The 9,854-nt window shown below is 42.8% G+C and overlaps 1 long non-coding RNA gene across 1 annotated transcript in view; it reads left to right on the plus strand.

Moving 5' to 3' along the window:
- The first annotated feature begins 5,771 nt into the window (after positions 1-5,771).
- Positions 5,772-9,854, plus strand: part of LOC142052305 (uncharacterized) — a 55,130-nt gene continuing 51,047 nt past the window's right edge. The window contains exons 1-2 of the long non-coding RNA XR_012658792.1: positions 5,772-6,734; positions 9,819-9,854. The exon at positions 9,819-9,854 is cut by the window's right edge and continues 499 nt beyond it. This is a non-coding gene — a long non-coding RNA (uncharacterized LOC142052305). The remainder of the gene's footprint in view (positions 6,735-9,818) is intronic.

Raw genomic sequence — 9,854 nt, forward strand, 5'->3', positions numbered from 1 at the left:
CCTGATTTGTTTTAGATGTCAGCTTTTGGGAGGTGAGAAAAATGGGGAAATGGACTCCAGGTCTGTGGTGACTCTGGAGGGAGCCCTGGGTGACCACTTCAGGTGAAGACACGCACAGCCTAAATGCCTATATTTAGCCAGACAAATACCCCTCCCTTTCAAAGGCGGATATTTGCGTTCCCTGGTCAAAATAAAGGCAGCTCATCCAATTGAGATGGATCTCCTTTCAGAGATATGCACATCTCTCCACTAAACCAAGACCAAAATCACTCACTTAAACCAGACCTCAAACTTTAGTGTTGACTGAAAGGAGCCCTTCACTAAGTATCTCTAAAAGAAATTTAAGTGCTGCAGAGACATTGTCCTTCAAGTTCACCAGAGGGAGTTCTGGAGGTGAGGAGAGGGCCGAAAGGCAATTCTCTTCCCTGAAGGAAAACGGAGCTGATGTTTGCTGTTTGTTTTCCAGTTTTGAGAAAAGCTGCCTAACCTTCTAAGTTTTATATAGAGCAAGTTATAATTATCTTCTTTTTGCTTTTATTAATGTAGAACTCAAACTTTCAAATTCAATCTTTCCAGTCCCTCTTGAAAAGGTTATTTACTGAATTGTGGTGGTGCCCAGAAAATGAATTCATCATTGCCCAGATGTTCTGAGGGTGTGTGTTGAACTGAGCACTTCACAGCCTGGGAACTCGCCCTTGTAGGTTCTTGGTTTGCCATTGGTAGCCAAGAAACGTGCCAAGAACCAGGTTACCCAGAAACAGGTGACCTGGCGCGGTACATCAGGAAGCGCATTTTTGGGGGGGTTTCCACGGAGCTGCTGCGGAGGAACAATCCATTTTAATAAAACTATGTTCTGCAGCTGAAAACCACTACCCGTTCCTCTCGGGTTTCTGATTGCTTACCCTTTACAGCAGTGTTTCCCCATCTTTTTTCAATCAGAGGTTTGCTTAACCTAAGTTAGAAACAGATAGAGAAATGGTTTGTCTTGTGTTCCCTTTTTGTCTGCTAGTTGGAAAAGAAAGAAATGTGATGGATAAAGAAATTAAGTTACTGCCCTCCTTTAGACAAAAATATAAATAATTAAGAAATTGTTATGTTACAGCATTAACTGGGAATATTTTAATTTGAAAAGCTGAGAAGTTTTTCTCCCTTTGTACAAGCACTGACACACACCTGTCAGCTGGGCAGGAATTTCCAAAGGAGAAATTGCATGTGCCTTTCTGGTCCGTTCAGGAACACAAGTGGTTTGGAGAGCATCTGTTGGACAGCTTTCTGGGTTGTTTTCATCCATTAATGAGAGAGCAGCTTATGTTATTTGCCTTTTGTGCCTTTTAGTTGTTCCTGTAGTTTCAAGCCAGGGGCTAGTAAAAGTAAGTTCTAAAAAACCAAACAAAGCCTCTGACAGCTCCCATCCGTGCCAACATGCTCTATTATCCCATTTGTAACTTTTCCATTTGTGCCTGAGGAGTCTTTCTGAGAGCAAAATACGTTGGAAGAGGATGTATGAGGTTTTTTAACCATCTACATTATTAAGCCAAGCTTTTTAGACAGTTTGCAGGGAAGTTAGGTGCCCCATAAAGCTGCAGTGGAAATAGTCATATGTGTCTCTGTGTGTGCATTTCTTCCTACATGTGCAGAACCTGAGGTGAGTTACATTTCTTGGTAAAATCAAGGAAGACCCTGTTCCCCACAATAAGTAACAGCCCGGAGAGGATTACATGCTCAGCCTGGTGTTTTCCTCTCCTTTAATACAAGGATTTGGACCTGAGCACCTCGTGAGTGCCTTGATTGACCCTATCAGTTCAGGCCACTGATTCTGAACAAAACATCCTCTCCATCCAGCACCACCTTCCCAAAATTGATATATTTGCACCAACTTCTTTAATTTCAAAAGGACAAAATTGTTTTTAATAAAGAAACTCCAAAGATTTCATTAGGAATGTTCCAAAACAGCTCCAGTCACATACCTATAAAAATCTATGAGCCTTAAGAGGATCCAAGGATCCGTCACCTTCAGCAGATATAAGTAGTTAGACAACAGTTAGGAAGATAAGATTTTACAAACAAATTATTTTTCCTGGCAAAAGTGTCTTTTTAAAATGGAACTCTGAAAGTTATTCAGCATTTCCTATTGTTCTTAGAGTTCTTGTTTTTGTTTTTCAGTACTCTTAAAAAATTTTATTAAAACGCAGTTGGGTTGCAATAAAATTCCCGAATATGTCTGTAGGGTGAAAACAGAGTTTGATAAGAAAGTTGTGGGTTTTTTCCTTCCCTTCAGCAGAAATAGAAATGCTACAAAATAATCAATGAGAAATAGAAAACGTTTTGTTTAATATATATGCTTTGCAAATGTTTTTAGTACTTTCCTCAAAGATTCTATTTTTTTACACCTGGCATTTGTGAATTAGGATTTTCCTTAAACTTGCTTTCTTCAGACAGAATGTGGAGACATCTTCATACACTGGTTTTGGCTGGGATAGAGTTAATTTTTTTCACCGAAGCTGGGATAGTGCTGATGGCACATTGAGGTTTTAGTTGTTCAGTAGCAGCCCAGTGTCACGAAGTAGCGCCTGTACTGGTCAGGGACCTTTCCAGCCTCCCGTGCTCTGCTGGAGGCACAAGAAGCCGGGAGGGGAGGGGACACAGACAAGTCAGCTGACCCAAACTGGCCAATGGGATATTCCATATCATATGACATCATGACCAGTATATTAACATGGGGAGCTGGCCGGGGGGGAGCGATTGCGGCTCAGGAACCGGTGGCATCGGTGGGTGGGTGGTGAGCGGTTGCATCACTTGTGGTTCATTTTGGTGGTTTATTCCCCCTCCCCCCACTAGGTTTCTCCTCTGTTGTTGTTTTCCTTTTCTTTACATTATTATTGTCATTGCTATTATTGCTTTATTTTAATTATTAACCTGTTCTTATCTCAGCCCACGAGCTTTCTCACTTTTACCCCTCCAGCTCTCTCCCCGTGCCGCCGGTGGGCAGGGAGCGAGCGGCTGGGTGGGGCTGAGTTGCCGGCTGGGGCTAAACCACAACATACACCTTTAGCTCGCTCTACACTTCCATGAACTGTGTATCTGAAGGCCATGTATAAAATACACCAGGATACTGTACGGTTACACCCCATAACATTTTTTGCTGCGTGAGGAAGTGGTGGAAGTTGGCTCTTGCACATTTCAACAACGCTACTCAGCCAAGCATAAGAATAAGGGAGCAGAATGGAAAAAAAAAGAAAGAAAATAAAAGAAACACACCAGTCTCTGGAACATTTATTTTTTGCCAGGATTTTAGGTATTTTCAGTTTAGGAACATTTTCCAGCTTCTCTATTAAAAACTTTGTCTTAGTTATAAATAGCTCTGCTTTAGCAGAAGTGAGTGACAAATTGAATATTTTCTGATACTAAAATTTCCAAATCAGGGATCTGTCTTCTATCAGCATTGGTGCAGTCAGAATCAACAAGGCCCTATCTTTTGAAAATTTGAGATATTTGAATTGAAACAGTTCTCGCAGAGGTGTCTTTGGCAACATGTTCTGGGCTCTTTCTCAGTGTGCAGGACTGTGAAAGAATAAATTCATGTATTGTATTGGAAGGATCAGTCTTAATGTTATAAATGAGCGTGTCGAGGACTAGTGGAGGTTCATTCTTTCTCTCTCCTTATCTCCAGTTTCCTCCACGTGATCTTAGTTGAGACATAGTCTTTCAGATTCTCACCTGGTGGAAATTTATCCTCTTCTGCCTAAGGGGAAAGTAGTAATCTCGGTTTTGGATGTTATGGAGACAAAATTAAGTAAACATCTTTGGGGATGGCTGAGATAGGGTTGTTCTTAGCTTGAGGCAGGGGGGTGATCAGATGAAGTCTTGAGGTCCCTTCTCTATCTATTTTCCTATGATTCAGTGACGCTGAAGTGATGCTGGAGCACAGACAGGAAACCTCATCTGTGGCCAGTCATAAAGCTTACAAATTTATTGTTTCCTTTGAGCTCCAGGTTGCTTCTTAGCGTGGAATTAAATTAAAAAGTATACTGTTCAACCATTGTAGTGGAAGACCATTTGCATAACAATATCTCCTCTTCTGTCCATAGGGTTTTTACTCAGTAGATTATTTTTTCATTTTGCTTGTTTGTGTTTTTGCAGGCTTAGGTGTGGAAAAAATGGATTTTTACCTTGTCCCAGGACTTGAGCAAGTCATTAAACTTTCCCAGTTTTGCTTCACTGAAGTGGAGGCCATTTAAAGTATTTAATGTTCTTCAAAGCATTTTTTTTTTTTTTTGTGGCAGGAAGTCCTGTAGGTGATGCTCTGCCATGTCCATGAAGGTCTGTGGAAAAGCCTGGATGCCCAGCATCGACCAGAGGCTGAACCAGTCCAGTAAAAGCTGTAGTATCCCAGAAGGTGCCTGGTCTGGATCTCGTGAACTAAGCAGTGGCATTTCTTCTGGTTTCACATTCTCAGGATATAATTAGTTCATGTATCAGAGAGTGGGTGGAAGAGTTGAAGGAGAAACTGAAACTAGCTGCAAGTGTCACGGGAAGCTGGACTTCATGAGCCAACAAGTTAAACTCTTATCTCCCAACAAATGGAAATGAATCAATGCTCATTAATTCCAGAGCAGCTGAGGAAGGAAGGATTTGTGTGTCTTGCTCTGCCAGAAGGAGTGAGACAAATGGAGTCTTTGGCCATCTGGGTCAATAAAGAGACAAATGACCTGTTTTGTAGAAGTATGGTGAAGAAGGGAACAGGCCACAAAAGATTCATGCAGTTGCAGCTTAAGCATTACTTTCTGTCACCTCTAAATCAAGTTTTCTCTCTGCTTGTTAGAGCAGGTTTTATTCATTGCTTATCCTAAATCATATCCATTCACACTTGGAGTGCAACTCATTTTTCCAAAATGTAGACACTTAGTGTTTTCTGCAGTATCTTGTGCTATCTAGCATATCCATGTGACACTGGTAGATGGGAGACTGGATTTAAGGGAGGCCCATGCCCTTCTGGAGTGGCAGCTGGAGGCCAGGCAGATGCCTTGTGGCACTGCAATTGTAGACATCTGTGTTCAAACCACTGAATCCCTCTGGTACTGGGATATTGGTCCTTCAGTGGGATGGCAGCTTTTTGTAGCAGAAGAGACTGGATGGTCAGAGTTAGGGAAGAAACCAGCACTGTATCCCATTATTATATACACGAAGACACAGAAAATGTTTAATCGTATTGGCAGCACAGTCCTATTGTCTGAGCTCAGGCCATTTGGGGCAACAAAGAAAGGAAAGAAAAAAATGCTACGCATCATTGGAGGAGGAGCCCTGCCAAAGAACTTGGTCCACAGGGATCATGGCAGAAAGAGAGACCCAAAGCGGCATCTTCCATGTGGTGTTAGCTTGACTCAATGGGTAACGTTAAATGAAAGGGAAGCATTTCATCGGTCTCCTGTTGATGTCAATCTCGTGTGTTGAGATGAAAAGTTGACCTTTCTAAACTGAAATGTTCCCCTCCAGGAAAGTTTAAATATTTTGACTTTGTTCCAGTTTGAGAGGAAAACAAATGTCAAAATCTCTCCTTGTGCGAGAGCAATGTCATTGCCCCATGTGCTGTGCAGTTGCATTTATTGCTTTGTTTATTCATCGCATCTGATATTTTTCAGTGGAAAGTTTTAAATGGTGATGTTTTGGGTTGCTTTTGAAGACTGGAACAAGGCTGAACATACTTCTCTGGGATTTCTTTTCTTCCCCTCCTCTTTTGCCAAGTAATGTGATAAACTGAATCATGTCTAGATTCCAGATGCACGTGCCTAGATATCATTTGCACGTGAACATGAGTTTTCCTGCATGTGCAGTGGCAAGAAGATAACAAAGACAAACAGAACCTTGTTTATGCCAAATAGTATCAGTAGGGAGCAGAGAGTAGGGAGAAAACCCAGAAATCACCATGCCAGAAATGGAGGGGGGAAATGTGTCAAAGATAAAAGGGAGAGCTCATTGCTCCCTGCCTAAATTTCAGAGAGAAACCCATGTTTAGCTGAGAAGTAAGAGATCTCCTGGATTACAGTAAATAACATAAAGTTCATCCAACATGACAGCAATACTCATCTCCTTAACTTCAGCCATTTAAAGATAAGTATCTTCTAGGATATTTCAGATGCGTATCTTTGGGTGGGAATGAAGGCCAGTGTTGTCTTATTTCTCTAATGACTCTAGAGGGAGCCTAGAGGATTAGTTTCAGATAGACAACTCAATGGCTGAAGTTAGGTGAAATTAATCCCATTTTTACTGTCCATTCCCTGTTGTTGCTCAGACTCCTGTTGAAGACACTGCATACTTTTTAACTCCAAGAGAGTTTCTAGTGAGCTAATAAAGGAAGGAATTTATGATTTCAGAAAAGGATAAACATCAAGATCCTTACTCCCAGAACACAGTCTTGAAAAAAACAGAAGGCAATCAGTGGGCTGCTACATGGACAGAAGAGTCTCGGAATATCAAATTGGTCCAGCATTTCTGTGAGATGTCAGCAATTTTTAACTGAGCTTTGCCTGGAGATATTCAACTGGTTGGAACTAATCCATTTCCAGAAGAAGTGAATCAGTGTCTAGCAATTCACTAAGCCGTTTGCCCAAGTGCTGGTTGCTAAAAATCTGTGCTGGTTGCTAAAAATCTGCATTTCATTGCGTTCGTGAGGGTAGAGTCCACCGGCACGCACAAGTGCATCCAAGGAGGCAGCCTCTGAAGGCTTGTTTGAGCTGGTGAGTACAGGAACTGTGGCTGTCAAGCAGAACGTCCCAGGCTAGACCATAAACCTTTGTGGGTGGGAGATGAGACACTGGGAGTGGGTGAGGGATGGGGAGGGAAAAGTGCTGTGTGAGGTAAAGAACAGTTTTGTCACCGGATGAATATAAATTGGCCCTGAGTAGGTTCAGGCTGCAAGTAAAAGGGTGGTCTCTTTCCATCCAAGGGGAGCTGGTCCCAAATTAACTCAATTAGGCATAGTGAGAGCAGAATCTTAGACTGTTACTTGAATACAGAGACACACATAATTTCTTGTGCATTACATAAATTTTCTTGAAATAAGATGGAATGTGGATTAAATAGTAAAGAAAAAACTCTTTTGTATTGGATTGGGTTATGGTCAGAGACTGCAGAGATTTGCCACCAACTTACTGAATGAGCGTGGAGGGTTATTCGGGTCATTTGTATTCCTAGGACAAAATGGTCAGCTAAGAATTTAAGCCCCTTGTTTAGGATCTGAATGACTTTAAACCGAAAAAACTAAGAACTCCCCTTTCTCTGAGACTTCCTGTAGGACAATTACTTCAGGTGGGATTTAGCTTGCCTATTAAGACAGCTAAAATTAGAGATGAGATTCGACCTGAGATTCAGACATGTACAAGTGAAGGTGTAGTCCCTACATGGGTTAATTTCTCCACATGGAGTCAACACCAAATGACTCTGGTCAGCTCTTTCTCCTGCAATAGCCACAGCATTCCTGAAAGTGGAAAAGGAGACATTATGTTCACAAACAGCATTAAAAACAACAAAGTGGGAAGCCTTTTTGGTCTTCGTTCACTGATCTTATGCTACTTAAACACAAAGATTAGGCTAGCTCGCCTAAAGCTACATGTCCGGTCTAAGTGAGTGGTCTAGGCTCCCTCTTGAGTCAGTGGAGAGAGGCAGGCATTTCCAGAAGGTGACTTGGTGAGGCAACAGCCTTTGGTGGTACCTCTGAGCATGCAGTCTGCACAACTTGCAGAGAGGAAAAGCTTACATTTTAGAAAACTGAGGTTCAGTTCAGTGAATCCCATGTGGCAGCCTTCTGTGAAACCTCTTTTGTTTTATTCTGATTTTTATTTACCCTAGCTTTTAGCCTGGTTTCTTAAAGCAATGACTCTGTATTAGAAAACCTTATGAAAACTCCCCCTGATTCCTTAATATCTGTGCTGACCATCCCAGCATAAAGCCCATTTTGTCTTCTGCTACCCAGTAAGCTAATGTGTGGGACTCATCCAACCTTCTTTTAGCTGAGGCTACTATGTGCTAGTGGCCAGTGATAGATTTTCTTTCTCATGCAAGGCGAGTCTTTAGTGCCAGGGACTCTGGCTGGCCTGTGGTTCCTGCGTATCTAACATGACACCTCTCTGTAGCCTACCTGAGAGGAAGATCTATGGTCACGTCCCCAAAATGACTCATTGTTCTGAGAGGAAATACACTGGCAGGGTTGAGTAAGGCATGAGTGCTGCCCTGATGTCACTCTTAACCTGTTCTTTAAAGGAATAAACTCATCCACTGTATGACTCTTAATTTCCTAGGGGTAGACTGCTTTGTGATTAAGGCTCTGGCCTGAATCCAGAAAATGCTCCAAATTTATCGCTGAGTCTCACATTTGAGCTGGTTACTTGGGTACCAGAAGTAGTCATGCCAACAATTTCTCTCCCCTTGCCTGAATTAGGTACAAGTCCAACAGGCTTGGATAACGGATTGGCCAGGTCATTGATTTCTTGGCCTCAGGTTTCACAATATCTCTGAAGCACCTGCTTTATAGGGTTTTACAGCCTTCTCTTGTAGTAAGTGGGGTTCAATTCACGTACATTTAAACATTTAAATATTAGCATCTAGTCTAATCTAGTCATGTAGGTTTTGTACCAGAGATTGATTCACCTTAGAAACCTACCCTAGCCCAGGCTGAGCTGCTCTCTGGAGAAGCCAATCTCTCTTCATGAACTCTAGAGGGAGCCTGGATGACTGCTTTAGAGTAGATATGCAATTTCTAGACAGCTAAATGAGGTGATTCAAATCCTGACATCTCTGTTTTCTGTCTAGCAGTCGGTATTGCATTTCACTATCTCAGCAGAACGCAACATTCAGTCTTGGAAGCTGTGCAGTTCCAGTCCCGTTTTATATATGTTTGGGTGAGAGGCTGCTACAAAAAACCAGGTACCAAAAGTGAAACCCAAGGATGGTGGGGACCTTTAAACACTAGTGAAAGAATCCTATTGCCATTACTTATTGATGGATCAAAGAAATGAGGCAAGGACTAGGAAATGTAAAGGACTGGATTAAAAAAAAAAAGGAAAATTCATTAGAGCATTCATGAATGCAAGAAAAATATGTCTCGGTCATATTTAGTTCTAACCTTCCTCATCAAAACAAGGGAAGGGAAGGGAAGGGAAGGGAAGCGGAAGGGAAGGGAAGGGAAGGGAAGGGAAGGGAAGGGAAGGGAAGGGAAGGGATGGGAAGGGAAGGGAAGGGAAGGGAAGGGAAGGGAAGGGAAGGGAAGGGAAGGGAAGGGAAGGGAAGGGAAGGGATGGGAAGGGAAGGGAAGGGAAGGGAAGGGAAGGGAAGGGGAAGGGAAGGGAAGGGAAGGCGAAGGGAAGGGAAGGGAAGGGAAGGGAAGGGAAGGGAAGGGAAGGGAAGGGAAGGGAAGGGAAGGCGAAGGGAAGGGAAGGGAAGGCGAAGGGAAGGGAAGCGAAGGGAAGGGAAGGGAAGTGGAAGGGAAGTGGAAGGGAAGGGAAGGGGAAGGGAAGGGAAGGGAAGGGAAGGGAAGGCGAAGGGAAGGGAAGGGAAGGGAAGGGAAGGGAAGGGAAGGGAAGGGAAGGGAAGGGAAGGGAAGGCAAAGGGAAGGGAAGGGTAAGGGAAGGGAAGGGAAGGGAAGGGAAGCGGAAGGGAAACGGAAGAGAAGGGAAGGGAAGGGAAGGTTGTTTTATAGCATTACACTTATTGAGTTTCATTCCACATGCGTTTTGCCCCTGTCCCTCTGTCTGCTTGTCAGGTCTGTCTGTCCTTTGCTCCAGTAACTTTTGAACCTGTTGCTCAGTTTTAAATAAATTTAACAGATGGATGAAAGTCCTGTAAATATTAAGTTACTGCAA

The sequence above is a fragment of the Phalacrocorax aristotelis genome, chromosome 2, assembly GCF_949628215.1.
Source record: "Phalacrocorax aristotelis chromosome 2, bGulAri2.1, whole genome shotgun sequence".
NCBI classification, from domain to species: Eukaryota; Metazoa; Chordata; class Aves; order Suliformes; family Phalacrocoracidae; genus Phalacrocorax; species Phalacrocorax aristotelis.